The 21,503-nt window shown below is 39.8% G+C and overlaps 1 protein-coding gene across 11 annotated transcripts in view; it reads right to left on the bottom strand.

Annotated features, from left to right (window-relative positions):
* The window catches only part of TCF12 (transcription factor 12), a 183,333-nt gene that overhangs the window by 77,662 nt on the left and 84,168 nt on the right, over positions 1-21,503 (bottom strand). The window lies entirely within an intron of this gene.

Below are 21,503 nucleotides of genomic sequence, written 5' to 3'. Positions count from 1 at the left end.
AACTGCAGCATTTGTATATCTGAAAACACAGCATGGAAGTTCTGCAGTAGGGCTCAGAAATTCATCAATCAACTCAATTTTTTTTTTTTTTTAATTTGTGAATAGAAAACTCTGCCGAACAATGTCAGGCATCAGACAGCCATCACGTACGTACCTAATAGAAAATACCAACTGCATATGCCTGCATCAACTACAACAAACCTGAAACTAAGAAACATCCCGTAACACCATTCAGACTCTTAGCCAAAAGTAAACATTAATAAGCCATGATACTTACCTACTTAAAACCATAAAATATTTGTAAAGCAAATGCCATCTTACCTAAGGAATTCCCCTTTCCAAACAATGTGCATGTCATTCTGTTTTTATAAAAATAAGAGTAGCTGCCTTTCTTGCACATTTCACTTCAGTGATGAATAGCTCTGTACTACTGCATTTCTACTACGGGACTTTCTTTGCTTTGACCACTTTTATCATAGCTACCACAAATTCCTGAATTCATTTCATAAGAAGAGACAAAATAAGCTTATAGTTCATTAAAAAAAAAGTGTTGTTTGTTTAAGTGGAGAGGAAGAATAAGATTGACACTCTTGGAACAACATCTCTGCAAGGTTATCCTATTGACAATGACATGCAGTCTGGTCAACAATAGCTTGCTTGAAAAATGGCAGCATTGCTCTAACAAAGGGAAGAAAAAGTTAACATTTTTCTGCTGAAGCTTTTTGCCTCTAACAACTATCAGACACCAAGCAAATAAAATACCTAGCATGCAAAATTATGTGAAGTAGCATGAATCATGCTGTTCATATTAACCAGACTCAGCATTTTCTTTCCAGAAAATGAGAATCTTATACCACATGATAAACAACTTTGACTGAAGTATGCAGTTTTCCAGGCAGGCTTTAAAACAAATATTTGTACAAGAGTCAATTACAGAGACTGGAAAAATCATGATTTAAATTATGGTTTATGTAACAAGCAAGAAATTGTTAGATAAGAATGTGTAAAATCATGTTATTTAAATGTTATCGCTTTAGAATTTTGGCAGGTCGGTACTAAAGAAAAAAAGCTGACTAGCAATAACCTACTCTATCCCAAATTTGGTTCTAAGAAATGATCTGGAAAAGTCAAGGCTGTCTGATGCCCCGCTACCTAAATACTTATCAGAAATTACAGCTGGAGCAAATAAGCATTTAACCTGTGTTCAAGTGGCTAACCTTTTCCATGCAGGGTCTGGAAAGCAACCTGGCATAAAGGACAAGACGGCGCCTTTGCTGAAAGTCTCCCCCAGATATATCCCCAGTAGAGGCACTTCAGGTACCACCCTCAAAGCTGCAGTATCACAATGTTAAAGGGTCACAGTATTAAACATGAAAATCAACAGGCATCACGCTTCCCAAGCACCAGCTCTATTAATCTCGAGCGCTATTCGATGTTCTCTCCCCTACGGTGCATCCGACCCCCGTCTGCCGCGGCAGAGCCGGAGCGCGGTGCTAGCGGCACAGTTTCACAGCCGCACAGCAAAGGCACAGGGGATGGAAGGGGACCTGTCTTCAATACTACTGGAGCACCGACGGTGTCAGACAAGCGTGCAAGTCCTGGGGTGAAAGTGGGCAAGGGAGAAGTCTGCTGGAAAGGGAGTCCTGTAATCTAGACCTGCTGAGAAGAGCAGCATCTCCTCTCGCAGCACTGCCCTCCCCCGTTACTGCTGTCCCGAGTGATGCTGCAGGACGAGTCTCGTTTCTCCGCTCTTCTGCTAAGCGCAGCCAGGCTGGCTGAGACCTGCACAGTCCATGAGAGGATGAGGAGGCCTCTATCAACAGCCCCTGCAACTTATCTGACTACATCAAAAAGGTTTAACACTATCACATGCTGTTTGGTGATACCACCATAAGGTTTCTATATCAATATGATGAAGATTAAAAGAGCAATAACTTGTCTGCTGTCGTCTCAACAAACTTTAGCTCCTCAGGTTGAGGCAAGGTGCTGCTCTCAATATTTAAAGCCTTATAAGCAAACCGTAAGTAGTGTTTACAGACCAATAGAAAAAAAACCAAAACACTTTGTAACTACTCCAGGTAAGAAGCGAGCAAGTATTTGAAGCGGGGGTATTGGCAAGTTTGAGAGCTCGCACTTCCGCGCAGAACGCTACCAGGCAGGGCAGCGCCCTACACACCGTCTCGCTGCTGCACAGCAACCGCTGGCAAGAAAGCTCCCATAAAGTTCAGACACATGCTCATGGTTGGAAACTTATCAAATAGCTTTATTAGTAATTCAGATTCTCGAGAGATCAACAGAAAAGTATAAAAATGCTGCAAAAAACAAGCTTACTGGAACGAGCACCAGAGTTTCTGAGCAAGCGTATTTTAAAAAATACGATGACACTGAAAGCCAAGGCAAACCCTGAAATACCTTGCAGGTTTACCCCACAAGACTTGCTGCTCAGTATGATATACCCTCTTCAGATCCTGTTTTACTTTCACAAAATATTCATGAGAAGTAAACAAGCAACTTAAGCCACTTTGTCCAGCCAGCAGTCTTCTCAGCTCCAGAACTTCCCATCAGACCTCTGCAGCAGAGCTTCCTGCACAGGGCTATTGGGACCATCAGCTTCTTAGATCACCTCTACCCTGTGCTTCCTAACAAGTTACGGGTTTCAAAAGTTAGGTGCCATCATTTTGGGGCAAAATCTATGCCTTGCTTATAAAGTAGCATCACGTTAAACTTTTCTTCAGGCTAAATATTGGTGGCTTTATATCCTAGAGTCTTTCTTACAGTCCAGATTTGAATCAAAGAAATAGATATGTAAAAATAATTGAACTGATTATATATAGGAATCTTAAATCGACACAGATCAACTCACAAAGTATTTGAATCTTTCAGTAACTTGGAATGAGTTTTGCACTTTTATTTTTAAGTAATGAAGTTTCGTGTGGTTTCATAACAAAAACTTCAATGATCTAATCATTACCTAACAAGCTTATAGCCCAAGGACGATGGATTTATAAGAAACCAAACTGAGAAAATCCCATTAAGCATTTTGAACCACAAGTATTTCGTAACTTTGCATTGACACATCCTGTACCATTTCGAGCACTAACAGGCATTTAGTAAATAATTGTTTTTCCCTTGCAATTGCTTGATGGTCTAAATGTGATATGCTCACAACTTAATAGAGCTTTTGAACACCGCGCAAGGAACAGTGTTCCATAATAAATCGCTGTATAACAGCTGTGCAGCCCACATAGACGCAACACAGAACGAAACTGAAACAGCGAGATGCAAAGCGACAGTCAACTGAAAACAGCACTCCCTTAACTCAGCTGAGGACTACTTCAGTGAACCTGCTATAAATGTTTGCCAGTAGCACGGCAGCCTTTTCTCGCGGCTTCCAGATAATGCTTGGTTTCTGAGAGGATGACAGAACATAACTGCAAAAAATTACTTCAGTGCCCACAGAATTAACCCTTTACAGCCTAAAGACCTCTTTAAGCATTTTCCCAAGAATATATTTGGTTAGCGGCCTGGAAAGTGCTAGCGTTTTTAAATAAAGCCATGCTTATCGTCTAATAGGAATACCAGAGTGACCACAGCTGGCAGCTGCTCTGTTTGGCAGGCGTGAAGCGTGACTACCCTGCTCGCATAAAGAATCATCTTTCACTGAATTCTAAAACATGTTTTTGCATTTCCTAATCACCATTTCGTCATTCATAATACTGTTAACAGGTCAAAACACACAGCTTACCCAAAAGTCAGTTTACAACAGCGCATTCAGGATTCATTCTAGGTGTTTTTTGTTTCTTTTTGTTTTAAAGAGGGCTGGAAAATTGTTCTTCATTTTTGTGCTAAAGGGTTTCACATAAATATGCGCTCACAGATCTGAGGACCACATAGAGAATAGCTTTCTGGTTGCGAGGATGAAGCAGAAGGCTTAATTTTAGAAATGCCTAAAAGAATTTCATAATTACCATCCACCTCCTCGAATCTTGAAAGGTTCTCATGTCCCCAAAAGGTTCTCAAATTGATGTGGGTAGCTTCTGCTAGAAATCAGTTACATTGCTTTCTCCCCCTTCATTTCTAACAACAAAATAAGTGTTTCAGTTACCCACAGAATTAACGCATTCAAGTACTTTTTCGTATTCTTGTCCACTACAACAAGGAACAAACTGCAAAAACTATAGCGACAGCTGCATAGGAAAGATGCAAGAAAAATATTCCACAGAAGAAGTTTTAAACAGTTTTCTACAACACCTAATATTGCTTTTCAATATGCCACAAAAATGGAAATAAAGTACGTAAAGTTTATGGAATACCAACTTTACTGCCTCGAGTGCAGGTTCAGGCTTTATTTTTTAATTTTGTTGTCTAAAGAAAAGAAAAAGTCTTACTCAGCAATTCTTACTCAGCCTGGTGGAATAAATTTAAATGTGATTAAAACCTAACAACAGCCCTGCTTCTAATATTTGGTGTACTGCCCTCTTCTTAGAGGCAAGACTGATTGACACATGCAGCCATAAAGTTTTACTGCATATCAAGACATTTCCCACAGCACCTGAGGAATCATTTCTTCATCTTCTACTGCTCTATAGGCCTTGTCCTTAATACAAGATTTCACAGCTTTTGGTCAATACGTTTTGTATCGACGGGGTTTTTTTTTTTTTAATACACGCATACATATATATACACACACTCCTACAATATTTTAAAGGTACACAAAATATTACACATATCCACAGGCATATATTGTGCACACACACAAAAATATTTTCCTTATAATACTTGTGACCAAAACCCAGAAACGACGCACAAATCTGAAGCAACACAATTTGAAGAACGCGCTTCAGACAAACGCCCTCCTATTCTCCTCACAACGATGTGTTCAAGTACGAGGGGTGACGCGTGCCAAGCACGCCGCTGGCTGCGCGGGAGCTGTGCGGCGAGCCGGTGCCAGCGAGTGCAGCTGCTGGACTCGCAGCTCCCTCCGCCTCTTCCTTCCAAGCCAAATTACTCACTCGGCTATGAACAATGAAGAAGCAACGTAGGAAAACGCCAAGTGCAAGTGAGATTAGTGATAAACTACAGGATCCCTACAGAGGTCAGTGATTAGGAGGTCCCCCGTTGTAATCACTTTCCTAACCTAGCCTTTATCTCATCACACGCTCCATCTTAGCTCAGTCTTCTCGCGGCTGCAAGCAGCTTCCCAATCAATAATCCCTGAAGTCTTGCAAACACATCCACGCTGGCTTGCTTCTTAATAAAGCAGCAAAACCTACATAGCATGAATTGTCTGCAAACTCCTAATACGCATTTCGAAACTTAAGATTAACAAGGGAGCAATTAATACATAACAAAATCACTTAACTGAAGAAAATCTGTAAAAACTGAAGTAGCCGATTAGAAGAAAAAACACACGCACACAAATATTAACCAGAAGTGCCATGTCTATGTGATGATTAGCACTACAGTCCTATAGGTAGTCATAAGAATGCTAGTCTACCTACATATTTTAGAAGAATTGATAACTACATAGTATGTACAGACTGCAAGCAGTGGAAAAAAACATTTTAGATTGTTTTCATACTATGTTATCTTCTAAAAATCACATTTCCTAGAGGAGAAAAGGTTTACCAAAGCTTGCCTTTAATGCTAGAGTTTCGTCTCCTACTATCTACTTCAGTCAAAAATTTGAAAGGCCATAATCCTACAAACAATTCCAATACTGTACAAGATTATTATGATTTTGAGTGAGATTTATGAGGTCTGAGTTTCCACTCTCAGGTCTGCCAGAAACGTCCTGGTATTCTCCGTATCATAAATTTTCATTTGTAAGATAGCAGTATATTTCTACTATCCAATGCTACGACCGCCTCATCATCTTTGGAGCAAGAACTGTTTCTTATATCTAAAGGATGTGAAATAAGGAGAATCTGAAGCTGGTATCAGCTGGAGTCAACTTACTACCCATTATAGCTGTTGTAATTCAGGAATTATTGCTTTATTGACACTTGGACAAAATCATCCAAAAAAGTTCACTCTGGTTTCCCCGCAGCAGTAGAATTACGGAGGTTCAGAAGTTCTTCACACTCACAGTTGCGTGACTATCCGCCGTAGATGTCTTTCACTTTAAGAATGCAGCTGACTGAACTGACCAGGCAATAAGTCAGAGAGTGTATTATTAATACATTAAACAAAAACCAAGGGATTTCTCACAATTTCTTTGATGCAATATTTTTAAAAGAAATAACGTCGGTGTGTGAAGTGGTACTAAAAGAAACTGCTTCCCAAAGACGTGCCTATGACACTTTCATCTCATTGATTTGTAAGTACTGCTAAGAAAAGATGGAATATTTTGTCAGTTTGCAAAGCACTGCACAGATCTTGTGCTACAAAAACAAATTTATTAATGCTCGTATGTACTTCAAATACACTGGAGGTAAGGGTGGACTAAACTCGACATTATATTTAGATTGACCCTACAAACTAATTTATATGCTTATGTCAAACTGAGAAAGTTTCTATTCCATCAGTGGCTGCTCCGGGAGGGCTCCTTCCTCAATACTAATTCAAACCCTGTCCCATGACTTGTAAGAAGCTTCTATCCTTCAAACCGCACTAAATAACAAATCAAATGTTTGCAGGGCTACAAGGGCAGAAGTCACTGGCAGGAGGATGTAAATGAGTAGCTGAAGGCTCAGGGAAGGGAGTACAAACCTCTTAAAGAGAGCAAGAACTTTCTTCCCCTCCTCCCCCAAGCACATGTGGTCAAATATCTGTGAACCAAATAATTCTTTAATAGCTGTTCAGTGCATTTAGTATTCAATTCTCCATAGCTATGTCTACCCTTGGCTAGCCCTACCTTATATAACATTACTGCTCTATTAACCTGTAAGGATGTGCTATGCATACACATATCACCCAGTGGGAGAAATATGCTAACAGTTATTACACTAAAAAATCTACTCAAAATGAGAAAATTAAGGATTTAAAATATTCAGAAAAAAAGACAATAACCAGACTGTGCATGCATATGAATACACACATCCCACAACGGTCCTAAGTGGGCATTTCATCACACGTCTTTATCCACTCTATGTCATATTTCTGGGGTATGCACGTATCTTCACTCTGTCTACTAAAACATTTCTCTCTTTTCCATCTTCCTCATCTCACCCTCAAAGAATTTTGTTAAAATTTTTTAAGCAACTAACAAAGTTGCCACTTATAACTAACTTGAAAAGTACTCCCTGCTCTCCTAGTGTGGAATTTGTCCCACATCTAAGGACAAAAATTACTTTGCTTCCATCAGCTACACTGAATATCAAGCACATGCTTTAGTCTAAAGTCAAGAGGAATTTGTAAGTGGAAAGGAATAGAGAATCCATAGGTGACAACAGAATGCTACACTGGCTTCTGATTGAAACACTATTTGGTAACACTACTTGCTACAAATTGCATTTTTGTTGTAGTTAATTTAATAAGAGTTACTTTCAGGGGTATCTACAGCTCCTCTCACCATCCAAGATCTATTCACTCTCATTAGACTCGATATACTGGCTTTGTCAGCAAAGAAAGAATTTTTCCCCATTCTCTCTGTATAAACACATGTACAAACATGGTAAATATTTATAACTGTCTTCCATAAGGCAACTGGCAAACACATACAATGGTATACTGTTGTATAAAAGTTTTGACTACTTATTTGGACAGCTTGCATAATTCATTCATGCTTCACCCATCAAAAGCAATACAGCCATCCCAATATAGTTAAAAGATTATAAATTGGTTATTCCCAAGGTCTCCGGACTAGCAGTAGCTGCTGTACTGGGAGGTTGGGGGGAAGCAACAGCCCATCATCAGATGCTAGAAATTTTGAGAAGACAACCCAACACAGTAAATATTTTCCCATTATTACTTTTTCAAGTAAACATTTCTGCAGCCACCACAGAGACATCACCTGTTAAAACAGAAGGCAAAATGCTCCATAAGACAATACCTGAAAAGACTGGTTTCCAGTTTGGGAGCTGAGAACGCGCTGCTGCTCACGTGCACTATATGTAAGCACACTGAGCCAAAACAAAAATGAAATGCAAAACCTAGAAAGAACAGCTTAGATGAGCCAAAACAAAGAACCCCCAAGAGCTTAAAATAAATGCTCTTATTTCAATACCAACCAACGTCACTTACTTACTATGGATACTTTCTAAACATTAAATTTTCACTGTACTGCATTTCTGTAGGCACATGCCAAGAGCAAGAAACACATCCCAGCACCCATATCCTTCCTCCTGGATCTCACCTTGACCGAAACCAATACTCAGGAAGCAACTTCTGGGCAATAAGAGATTTTAGACTGTCCAGAAACAGAAAGCAGACCTACCAAGCCCTGAAATGTTAAAGGTAACTGCACGAAAGAAGCATCCCTGCGTTACAGAAAGGCAAACCAGTATGGGCAAAGGGCACCCGGGCTGAGCTAGGGCAGCAACGACGCTGCGCTCCCCGTCCCATGAAGCAGCTACCAGGCATAACCCTGGGGAACCCCCGAAGGCAAAGCTTCCTCTCTGGATCCCCTGGACAGAGCTCCCACCACGTGTTCCTAAGCAGGAACTGGTCACAAGGAAAAGGTTTATACGTAATACAGGATCTGTACAGGAGGAAAAAAAAATTCTGGGATTTCAGGGACTCATCTATCTACAAACAAAGCACACATACACAAAAAAAGAAAACAGCATTGTCCCATGTGCTTCAGGAAGACAGAGAAGAAACCAAGCTTAACTAAACCACAGCTTTGGTCTTTTTCATCTGTTTACTAGATATTAACAACATGGCCAGAGCAAGTTATTTCTATTGTAATCTATTGCATTTGCAAAGGCTGACCTGCCTTCAGAAGCCGTTATCCAAGCACACCCCAAATCCTGGTTTGTTGACAAAAAACAGACCAAAATGGGGCTCCACAGAGGAGCTTCGCCTTAAATGCAAAAGCTGCTCTAGACTCGGGATGTATCATTACCGTGACGCTAGAAACAAGGAGAGCCGGTACCTCGCTGGAATTCCAGCTCTGAAGTTACTTTCTCTGCCAGGGAGCAGCACTAGCAGGCGGCAGAGCACAGCGCCTTCAGCAACAAAACTGACGGCGGGAAGCCGTTCTAGCTGGCGAGCTGGACTAGTACAACGCCCTGTATACCTTTAGCCTGAAAATGACAAGTAAAAAGTTATTTTGACTAATGGCGACCATTCAAGAACAACACTACTTGGGAAAATAACGTCATTAAAACGCTAATACACAAGCAGAAGAAAAGAATTTTTTTTTAAATAGAGGGTTATACCTGAAATAGAAAGGACTAACAGTAAAAAGGGACAGTAGTTTCCTTTAAAATAGACATATAATTACAGATGAGGGGGTCTTTATGTGCATATAGCTCACAGTTTAAAGGGGCATCCCACGTCTCCATGCACCTCTGAATACATTGATACCTCACTGTCAAGGCACATAGCAGATGAACACTGCTTTTAAAGTCATATCCAAACCCCACCCTGTAATCCCCCAACTGTTGTGAAGGAAAACATGTGTTAGCTGTTTATTTTGGGAGGTGAGAAAAGTGGCATTCTTGGTAGGGAAAGAAAAAAAAAAGTCTTTATAAGAGACCATAAACAGTCACGGGAATGTGGCTGAAGAAACACGAACACTAATATTGTGGCTCCCGAGATAGCCAAGGTGAATACAAGTCTCAGATATAAAAGCACCAAGGAACATGGCATGCTGCTTATACAACTAAAGAATAAAACTTTTTATCTTGATAAATATTACATCTCGGCTTGGCCATACCTGTTTTTCATAGGTATCACACTCCTGCTTTAAATGGCCAAAAGGAGATAAAGAAAACACATTTTTCTAGCATTTTGGGAACAAAAGGAAGAGTCATGACAATCTGGTAATTACTTTATAGAAATGATAATATGAATAAGAACAATGACTTTTTCCTATTTCAACAGTAAGGACAACGTAAAAGCAACTGCTCACATTCTGCACTTTTACATCAGCAGGTCTAGATAACCTGATTCCAAGCACATTTAAACATTTTTTTAAAAAAAAATACAAACCAAGGGGCTCTCTCAAATACTAACACTGTTTCAGTCAGTCTTAAAATACTCAGGAAGTGCAAGACCTCTGGAAGAAAGTTTGTTTTATGTGATATTTAAAACAAGTAAAAAGCATGATCCAAATAATTTACTGCTCTGATGGCAAGTCATAAATAATGGAATCATAACATGGAATTTGATTAATAAGGGATTAGATACATTAATGATAATGCTAACCAATCTAAGTCTGTGCGAAAGATGTCTTTTTACACTGCAAGCTGGCAGACTACGCTATTGAAGCAACCAATTTTTGTATGGTACCTGACTTGGTACAATAAAATATTTTGACAGTAGAAAAAAAAAAAAGATTTTTAAAAGAACAGTGTAATAACACATTAAGGGATTAACAGTCAGCCATCAGACAAGGTTTTAAAATGCAACTCGAAATAGAGAATCATCATTAAATATTTTTCAGTGATATCAATATGACTCAAACCTTGCTCCGATACTTAATCTTTTTATCATCAACTTGACTCTCTAGAACAGTTACTGGCAATTTGGCGCTTGCTGGCAGAACGAAACAACTGAAGACAGGTCACCGATCAAGAGCGCTCTAAACTGCATACAAGAAAGGCAATCTGCCTTTTATTCAGCCAAGCATAAAAAGATGCTTATAGGATTCAGACACGGACCTATAGCCTCCTGTTCTTTATCTAGAGTCATCTTGGGGAGGAAGGGCTAGGAAAACTATCTAGGTCATGGTAAGAAAAATCAGCGGTCCACACGTTACCCTGGCCTTTCCTACGGGCTGGCTTCCGCAGCTCTTCAGCGAGCACACTCGTGCCTGCAAGCGCCTTTCACAGGCAGCCTCCCCGAGCACCGGGGAGCAGAGCCCAGGCGGCTGCCTCGGCGTCAGGAATACGTGGGCATGGTCCTGAAAGCGTACTTACCTGCAAAGGAAGAGCAAAAGCAGCAAACCTGCAAGGGGAGAGCGAAAATCCTCCTCACAGGCCTAAACTGTATGAAGGAACAAAAGCAAGAACCAAGTGGTTTTGGTATCTTACTACCCATTTCACCTGCTTGTACTTCAATTCCCAAACTCTAAAAAGGAGTCTGTAGAACCTGCATATCATCAAAAGCTTTTATACATAAACTATACTTAATTTCAGAAACTCTTTCCCATTTCATATCTAGCCTTCATCCATGTTGTAGGCACTCAACTACACATTACTCCTTGATATTAAACATTTATAAACATGCATAAAAACCGGTTTTCTTGATCCTGTCCTGACTCCTGTGTTACTTGTCTTAGTATCTCAAGCATTTATTTTACTTCTCATGTAGTTGCTTCCAGACCTAAATTTACGTTTTTATCAATCTCCTTTCATCTATAATTTTGTCATTACCAACTTTACAGTCCATGCTGGAACTTGTCCTGTTTAACACCTTCATCAATGGCCTGGAAGAGGAGATGGAGCACACCAACAACAAGTTTAGAGACGACACCAAACAGCAAGGTGCAGTCGATCCACTTGAAGGCAGGACCACCATTCAGAGGGACCTAAACAGTCCAGAACTGGCCAACACAAACCACACAAAATTCAACAAGAACAAACAAAAAGTCCTGCACCTGGGGCGGACCAACCCCTTGCAGCCATACAGGCTGGGACCCAGCGGCTGGGGAGCAACTCTGCGGAGCAGGACTGGCGGGCTGGGAAGACTGTGAGCTGCACATGAGATAGCAGATCGAGGAAAGCGACCATACCCCTCTCTCCAGCACTTGTTAGACTGCAGGTAAAATATCACACCCCAGTTTAGGCCCTCAACTGAAAAAAGAAAGATGAAAGTGAACTGGAGCAAGCCCAGCAAAGTGCCACCAAGATGACCGGGCACTTTGGGCTGAAGCACTTTCCCTGTGAGGAAAGGCTGAGGAAGCAGGGCTTGCTTAACCTGGAGAAGAGACAGCTTCAGGGGGCCTAAGAGCAACCCCCCCCCTCCTCAATAACTCCAAAGAGGTTGCCAAGATGACGCAGCCAGGCCCCTCGCTGAGGTGCACAGTGTGAGGACGAGAAACAGTAGACAAATCAAAACAGGAGGTTTTGGCTTGATGCACACTTTTTCCCCGTGAGGATAATCAAACATGGCAAAGGCTGTCCAAAGACATTGTCTCCATCTTCAGAGGTTTTCAAGACCAACTGGATAAATCTCTGAGCAACCAGGTCTGATCTCATTGCTGACCTTGCTTTGAGCATGTTGGACTAGAGCCCTCCACAGGCCACTTCCAATCTGAAGGATTTCAATCACTTTCTCTTTGCCAAAAAACACAGTAATTTTGTCACCTTCATCACAGCACTTTCCACTATATGTTTCTCAAATATCTAGATTCAAAAATACCAAATAGTCCAGGTTGACCAAGTAAGCATTCCAGAATTAAAACAATAAAAAACAATAAGGTCAGAGTCCCACCAATTTCGCTGCCACTGAAATAGGCCTCTCAGCAACACATCCCTCCTTTTAATTGGTCTCACATCCAGTTTAGAAACCTTGATTCTGAAATCCTGCAAGAGGCAACTTTCCTTCCAGCTTCCTTTCACTCAAGACAAACTATTTCTGCTCCTCCAATTCCTTTTCTCAGTTTCCTCTTTACACTCGGGGCAATGACTTTACACTTCTGTGGCTTCTCTTTACCTCTCGCGCTCAGATCTCTTACTCGCTTTGGTTTTCCTATTACCAAATTTAAACAAAGCAAGCAAATTAAAGCTTACTGGTGACACCCTGAACTCATTATTTCTTATACTTTACTCATACTTAGTCTGCAAAAACACTCGCCTATTTAGAACGTATTTATCCCATACCATCTTTCACTTTTGTATTTTCGGGTCTGCCTGAGAGGGAGTTCTCCTGGATACCCAGTCTCTGCAGTGGGTTGTGTGATTTTTGCTGTGCTGCATGAAACAGTGAACCGAATGAAAACCAGAACTATTCTGCTCGGAACAAACAATTAGAAGAGGAAAGGTAATAACAAGTTCTAATGGAGTAAGAAAGCTTTTGAAATATTTAAACCTCTCTGTTTTTAGATTAAAAATTGCACAGTGAACATTGAATGATTACATGAGCTCCATACTACAATTATATCTTAAAACTCTCACTACTTCTACATTTATTTAGTTCAAATGTATCTTTCGGTAGAAAAGAAAAAGTAGTACTGAGGTGATCTAAACTGTTGCACTTTTACTTTCAGGGTTATATTCACAATGTCTATTTTAAGGACTGCTTTGGAAGCAACTGATGTTTTATGCAGTGAACTGCTATTTTCCCAGATGAATATCCATTCTTCGGCTCAGTTTCCATGACACTAAAAACAAAACATTCATCGGCACCAACTTTGTGTTTGATGGTAAATGCAGCTGCAGCTCACAACAGTTCACAGCGTACCTCGACCCGCCTCTACTGAACAGAGGCGCTGTATTTCCCCAACGCAATTTCATTGTTTTACAGGCAAGTCCTCTCTTGCCAGACTCAAACACTTCAAACTCTGCTGGCGCTCCATCTCAAAACGAGAAGTTATTCAGCTCTGCAAGTAACAATATTAACATGAAGCCTTCCAAATTACTGAACAAAGTATATAGTCAGAAACAAGACTTTTGATGATACTATCAGTCGCCCCTGAAGTTATGGAGGAGATTTTAGCCCCAAAATTGCAAGCTACTTGCCCACTGTTAATAATTCAAACTTACTTGCTTCAAGACAGTTGTTGAATAGACAGTAATACTGAGACCAATTTACAGATGGGTAAATGAAGAAAGTCACATGGCAAGTCAGAAAGAAAATAACTCAACTTTCAATCCTGCTTCTTTCCCCAACAGGAGTACTGAAGCACATACGCATCTTGAGAAGGACATTTATCATGAAAGAAGCTTCTGTTTCTTTAGGAAAAGATGCAAGACTTCCACTAGATAATAATCTAATCCTGCCCATATTATCCAGCCTTTCATCTGGTCTAGAATCAGATCAAGTACATGATCACTCAGCTTTTCAAATTGTTTAGCACACTGCTGTTGCACACACCTTGACTCAACCATATTTGTTCAATTCTAAAAGCCATGTTGAAAACGGGACCTGAACAATACTCCTCATATTTATTAAAAGTATTTTTTTAATTAATGTTAAGGCATCAATTCAGTAATTACACCCATATGTTCTTATAAGGATATGATTGAACTAAATTCCGATGGGGCTGCTCATATGGTTTAGATTATCCACTTATGAGAATATTGGTGGACTACAGATTGATTAAAGGGAGAAATCAGAAAGAGAAGGAGAATGTGTCATTTCAGTCTAGCGTTAACATACTTGCCTTTAAATTCAATCAACATTTGTGAAAATTATGAAAATGTAACCAGTAATAATCCTTTTACAACTTAAGGGAGGATAAGTACTATTTTAAGATAAAAACTAATTTCTTTAAAAAAACCCAACAGATTAAACCCCATTTCTATTTTTGTCATAATAACACACCCTCCTCAAGTAAGGAAACCAAGTCCTGCCCCTCAGTGTGTGTCTGTGGTTAAGGATAAGAAAGGGGATATGAAACTTCCACATTTAATATTGACAAATTATGAAAATAGCCTTCACAGAAGAGTGTGTGCAAGGAGGGCTGGGAGCAGGTTTGCAGCACTTTCGCTGTTCAGCTGTCACAGCCCCCTCTCTCTCACCTCAGCCCTTCTCCTCTGCTGTGGAAAAGTGCACGCACTGCTCCCCACCCTGCCCAGCTGCTGCTGGGCTGAGAGCTCCCCCTCCTGTTTTAGCGTACGCTAATCACGCTGAAGGTTGAACTACCCACATATATAGCAAACACACACATCTAGGGCACTGTAATAAACTCCGCTATCCCAGAGAAAGAAAGTGTCTACATCATTACAAAAGCAAACAGACAGGCACACAATCTAAAACCCTTTCCTTGCACCAAAACGGGAAAAAAACCTTCCCCTTCCAACCATGTTCCTTCAAACACATATCGATAGTCAAAAGTGTCAGTAATCTGAAGACTGCGGCAATATTTATTAATAACTGGCAAAATAAAAATGAAAAATTCATTGCTCTTTACACCTAAACCTCCGCCTGCCACCTGCGGTTTGGCAGGGCCTGCAGGACCAGAGTGTTACCACGGCTCATGGCAGAGACCAAGGGGGCTCGCTCTCGAGCAGCACTCTTCAGCAGATGGCCTCTCGACTGACAGCCTACTAGACTTCTATAATATCCTTATACGAAGTCATAAATAGGTCTCTGGATCATCAGTTCCCACTTCACAGGTCACCATAGTGTACAAGTATCAAAAAAGTGAAGCCTGCTCTTATAGCTCTTCCGGGGGTGAATAAAAATAGCCTAAAATAGGTGTTCTTACTGCCAACATACCATTTATAATATTCACAGAATACTATTATTTAGTGTGTAATCTAAGTTGCAGCTATTCATTATTGCAACCTAGGAAGAACTTTCATGTTATTTTGCAAACATAAGGCCTCAGAAATTCCTTAACAAGTGCCAATATGGGACACAAATATTATCTTCTAAACTTCAATTTAATTAAAAGTGTTTGCTGAGGCTTTGACTCTTTCTTTCCTTCTGAAGCCAAAAAGGAGACAAGAAGTCCAGAAGCTGGAGGAATTAGTCAAGTCTCCTTACAGTTCCTGGAAGGAATTTTCTTATCTACAGATTTAAATTCTTCTTTCTTCATGTTTATTGCAACACTGGTGCACATTTCCCTATCCTAGTGTTTCCCAAGCAGGGAACCATAAATTAGAGAGACTGACATACTACGTATGATGTTGCACCTCCTCACCCTCAAGCATGCAGGAAATTTCATTACAAATATTAAAGATGCATCATGTGTTGTTGCGAGATTGTCTTTCCACCATTGCAATGGCAGTAGAAATAAGGGACTTCATAACAAGAATACAAGCAACATCTTTAACTCCACAGTAAATTCCCTCCTGGCTATGGCTATCACACCCACAGCCTGACAGGCAGGGGGAGAAAAAAGAAGACAGAGAAGCTTCTAAAAGCATAATTTGTAGTGTGAGAAGCCAAAAGAAACCCTGTATCTTAAGTTAGCACAGATTCTCCATAGGTCAATAGTTAATGCTCCTTTTTCATCCTCCCTTGTTAAAATATATATATATTAAAGAAAGAATATATATATTCTTTCTACCTGTTTATCTTCTGAAATTTTGGATGATGGCTAGAGATGCTAAGCTGGCATGTCAACCCATGAAGTCAACAGTGGTAGTGGGGAGACAGGACAGACGCACAGTATCTATCATAATTGCAACCGGTATCCCTCTTCCCCAACTATGAACCTTGTCCTCTCCATCTGTTCAGGTATCTACCTCAAAAGCAAAAGAAAATGAAAAATAAATTAAAAAAATTAACAAATGCGTACCCTCTCTAGCTCTTTTGGGTAAGGAAGGTCAGCTAAAAAAATCCCATTGTCTCAAAAAGCTGATGCTTTTAACCAGTCTCCAAAACTGATATTTAAAAGACGTCTCCTTTTCAGATACTAAGCCATCCAATTTCATTTGGAGTATAACTGAATTGCAAGTGTACGGCAATGCTGAAGCCCTCCCATTTAGCTGTATTTGAAATACTAAATATGGATTTTTGACCCTGATCCTTCAAACGGCTACATACGTGCTTAATGGGATTATGTGCGCTTAAAGTCCCTCAGATGTAGAAGCATTCGTAAAGTTAGGCCTTACCTTGGGCAGGCACAGAGGATTCAGCAGGAAACAACAGATTTGCACTGATTTTTGTAACACTAAGAATTTGCACAGTTCCCATTACACCAGACAACCACCAAAGTAAAAAAAATAAACTATTTTAGCAGTATTTTACTTCCTTATATTAGAAAAAGTGTATGAAGAAAAAAAAAATTTTAACTGAGTACTATCAGAGCATTACTAAAACATCAGAACATTAAGGAAGTGGTAAATTTCCTTACAATAAAAAAATCGTTATACTTAAGTAAAACCAGAGATCTGTTTCCAATAGCATTTTCCTCACTATCCTAGAGCACTATTTATTTCTAGAACTAGAGATAAACTGGGATATTTTGAAAAGTGAAATCAGCTGAGACATTATTTGAAAAAGCTGATGATCTGTATGTGCATATGTAAATAACATCTCCACCTGTATTTCAGTATATCTAGAAACAGTTGCACCACCAACACACACACACACACAGTCTCACTGAGATTTTTCTTCTCTGAATAAGACCCATTCTTTGTTTACCACTTTTTATTTCTTTTTTTAAAAAGTCTTTTTTTTCCAATTACAGGCAGGAAATAAAAAGAAATGCAACTCTTTTATGTTAAGTAAATCCATCTGGATGTTTGCTGCATCCTATACTATAAACTTGTGATCCCCAACCAGAATGAGTTATAGTGAAGCTGCAGGCAAAATTGTCTCCATATACCACAATCCATTATCCCTGTCAAGTTAATGTTCCATGTTGAGCCATATGGCGTGGGTACACACTCAACAAAGGAAATTCCTTAAACTTGTTATAATCAGCACTTACAGTCATCCAAAAAAACTGACATAAACAGCTTTATTGTGTTTTTGTGCATTTCAGTTGATATCCATGACAAAAAGAGGAAGCTTCAGGAAAACGAGGGAAGGGGGGAGTAAAGTTGCAGCAATAAAAGGGGGGAAAGGAGGAGGAAGGGAGGGAGAGAGAGAGGGAGAGAGACTGTACATTTCATAATTACACAACATCTTCCTTAGCAAGTGATTTTCATTTACAATAAAGCTCAAGCCTCCTGACACTGATAGACTCTGCCAGACTAACAAAAAATTCTACATCAATACCTCATTTTCAATGCAAATAAGAAATCCTATAGTTTCAAAGTGCCTGACTCACATAAAAGATCCTCAATTAAAAAAAAAATCTGAATCATTTTTAGTTTTCCTGACTTTGGAGAGAAAATTTGCCTTCAGTTGTTGCATAATTACAAAAAATTTAGCATTGCTTCATTAACAATATGGTAATTTAAGTAAAATATCTCGCTATGCATTAAGTGTAGGTCACAGATGAATTAAGGACTCCCAGAAGCCTCTGCTACCTGGCACAACCCATCACATCAAGCCCAAGTCAAGGTACAAGTAGAGCAGAACTTCATTCCAGCCCCCGCAGTGACAACAATAAAACGCTGAGAAAACACACTATCAAATACTGAACTCAGCATCAATTTCTGTTAATTACAGCCTTGTCAGCAACGTGATTATTCAAACAGCTCATGCAAATGTTAATGAGTCCTTATTTGCATATTTATTTTTTCCTTTGTTGAAATGTCATTGATTATTACATTCTACAATGATGAATGCTGCTGATGATGTGCTCTGATATGTAATTAGTCATTAAGTGGAATGAATAGATCAATTATGAAAAAGGAGTGAGATTAAGAAATATCAAACAAGACCGCCCAATGTAACTATAGAATTTTTTTTAAAGGAACTAAAATAATTTCTTGGCATTTAAAGTGCAACATCAGTAGTTTTCAATAAATAAACTACTACTTTTCTGAGGTTAAATAAGATCTTCCACATGCACTGCTACTTTGGTAATCTAATTACAATAGTGGCGTGCATTTGTAAAACCGATAAGAGATCTGCAGAGTAACCTGCAGGTTCGGGGGGGGGGGGGTTCCCCCTCCTCTGACACCCCAATTTTCCTAAAACACTGCAGGCACCCTCAGGCTGTTCACAGGCCCAGCACAAAATATTTGGTCTTGTAACGTACGTGAAAACAACGCCGCGACTTGCATCAACCCCACTTTGTTCTGGAGGAAGAGACCTGCGCTGCCTTCTGCAACTGCCTGCTCTAACTACCCAGCCAGCGCTCACTGCCTGCAGATGAAGGGGAAATGGGAGAGAGGAGGAAGGAAGGAAAAAACCCCCAGCACAAAACCACATTACTGCGGAGCAGATGGGAACATTCCACATGACCAAGCCAATCAATCACCTCGGCGGGGCGCAGGTGCAGCACAGCCGCGCAGCAACACACCATTTCACAGTCTATCGGGCACAAACACATGGTCACCAATCAATGGCCCCCCAGGACCCGGGGGGAGGCTCTCGCCAGCCTGACTGGTCCATGCCTGATGACTTCATAATCACACATCATTTCATTCACTGGAGGATACGAGCGGCATCCTCATCACCTGCTCCGCATGTTAATAGCGCGCGGCGCCTGCCGGGGGCCGCCAGCCCGGCGCAGCGCGCAGGAGACGCGACCTGCAGCTAAGAGCTTCTGCCCGGGGAGGCCGTCCGGCTCGGGCTAGCATCAGTGGCAACGGCAGTCACGGTGCCCAAATGAACTGCGTGCAGCGCTCATACCTTGCACAAAGCGAGCGCTAAACAATAGGAAGCGAGCAGAGATTCTGAGCACTTTTCCTGTTTCCCCCATGACAAAATGCTACCTAAGCAAACCCAAGGAGACACCAACCATGCAAGGAAGCAATAAAAGACAAGCCATGTCTCTAGTAAGAGATAGGCCCCAGACACTAAACAGTCTGTTTTTTTCTCATTTACTATGGTGGAAAAAGCCTGGGGGGTTGCTTGCTTGTGACACAATTATACCCAAAAAGCCAAGACAAAGGAAGCAATGGTTCAGCTCAACTCCTGGGAACTAGAGTACAAAAGGATAAGGTTTATTGGAGGAACTTCAGAACGAAGGATATTCCAGCATGGCAAAAGGTGGTACTGCTTGCTAGCAGACGGACCTCTCTCCTACAAAGTCTACAAAGACAGCACGAAACGCACCAGAGAAAAATTTTAGTGAACTTCTGAAAATAGTGAGAGCAAGTGAGAAGAAGAAAAATCAAAACAAAACAAAAAAAGCAGCATGGCATAGGTAGCAGGGATCTAACTGTTCAATAAATACAAATCAATCTGCTGCCTATAAGGATATCAAGAGTACAATACCAAATAATCAGATTTCATTCTGCAGTTGTTCAAATTGATGAGAAAGTTGGAAGAAGTAACATAAGTTTTAATGCACAACCAAAACAAGGCACAATTCCTGAAGTCTGACCCCACTTCTGAGACTGTATTTCCTACAGCAAAGGGCTCCAGTGAAGATTTGTTTATACTATGATTCTTACCTCCAAAAATTGATAGAAGCAAGCTTGCCAGTAAAACAAGAGAAATGTCACAAGTATATATCACATCAATAAGTAAAATCTATTTTGTAAGACGTAGATTTACTTAACAAAAACTAGACAAGCATGACTGTATTTGGGAAAGAGGGAACTCCAAGTTCACAAGCAAAACAGTTCATAAAATAACTCATGTCACGTAAATGTAATTGTAACTGCATATACACTTAACATGAAATGCATTTGCATAAGCAGTTCTCATTTACAGTTTCACAAATGTAGCAAAGTCGGTAATTACAATAAAGGTAGAAATGTGTCAGAACTTATGCCAGTTGACAGCTCAGACTGAAAGGTTTTTACTGATTTCTTGAGTAAAAGTGGCCAAATGAGATGCAGTCAATGCAAATGTTACCAAACTAAAAACATCTTACTAGATTTGCTAGATATTAAAAAAAGCTTTCTAAAAATGATTTATGAATGAAACTAAAATGAAAACAGCTAAGATTATGTATATATTTCCTTTAATAAATGCATTTTTAAAGTGCTCAAATCCAAAGAAAATCTCTAGTGCTACTAATAATGTTCTTTAACTATTACACAAACACACAAAACCAGCTAAATCAAATGCTTCAAAAGTCGAGATACAAGCTACTATTTAACTGGTCCCCCTTATCTAATCGTCTATACTGGCATTACTCAGCTATATCCAGGGTCAACAAAAACTACTCCTTCTAATGCTTTGTGTAACTGGATTCCTTATGATCAGCTGTTCGCATCAAGCTGTCGTATTTCCATTCAAGCTTCACAGCCGGATTCATTATAAAAAAAGAATATTAAACCTTGGGCAGGCATAACTGGCTTTGACTTCAAATTAAGCATTTTTATAACTAATTATGCTGTATTTTCAGGTATTAAATGAAATTTTCATTCTATTACAGTATCTTCATCTTCTTTAATGTGACACAGACTGCATGTATTTAAGAATTTCCAGTAGTTGTCAAAGTTGCTTATGTAAAAAAAGCTAACAAAAATAACATTTTTGAACAAAAAGCACATTCAAGAAACAGCCTAAAGCTTTACATTTTATTGGTAAGAGTACCTCATTGCAAAGAAAAGTCAGAATTTCACTAAGGGTAAATATTTTAATTTTGTAAGAAGTTTCAGGGTGTTTTTTGTTTTTGCAGAATTTACAGAGTTCGTACAAAAATGGTTGATTCCTTTGATATTCTCAACAAAAAGAAGTACTTTTAAATTACAACAGAGATGGTG

This window comes from Dromaius novaehollandiae, chromosome 10 (genome assembly GCF_036370855.1).
Source record: "Dromaius novaehollandiae isolate bDroNov1 chromosome 10, bDroNov1.hap1, whole genome shotgun sequence".
In the NCBI taxonomy this organism is placed as follows: Eukaryota; Metazoa; Chordata; class Aves; order Casuariiformes; family Dromaiidae; genus Dromaius; species Dromaius novaehollandiae.
Note: the sequence above shows the minus strand (reverse complement) of the source record. Positions and strands in the feature narration are given on the sequence as shown.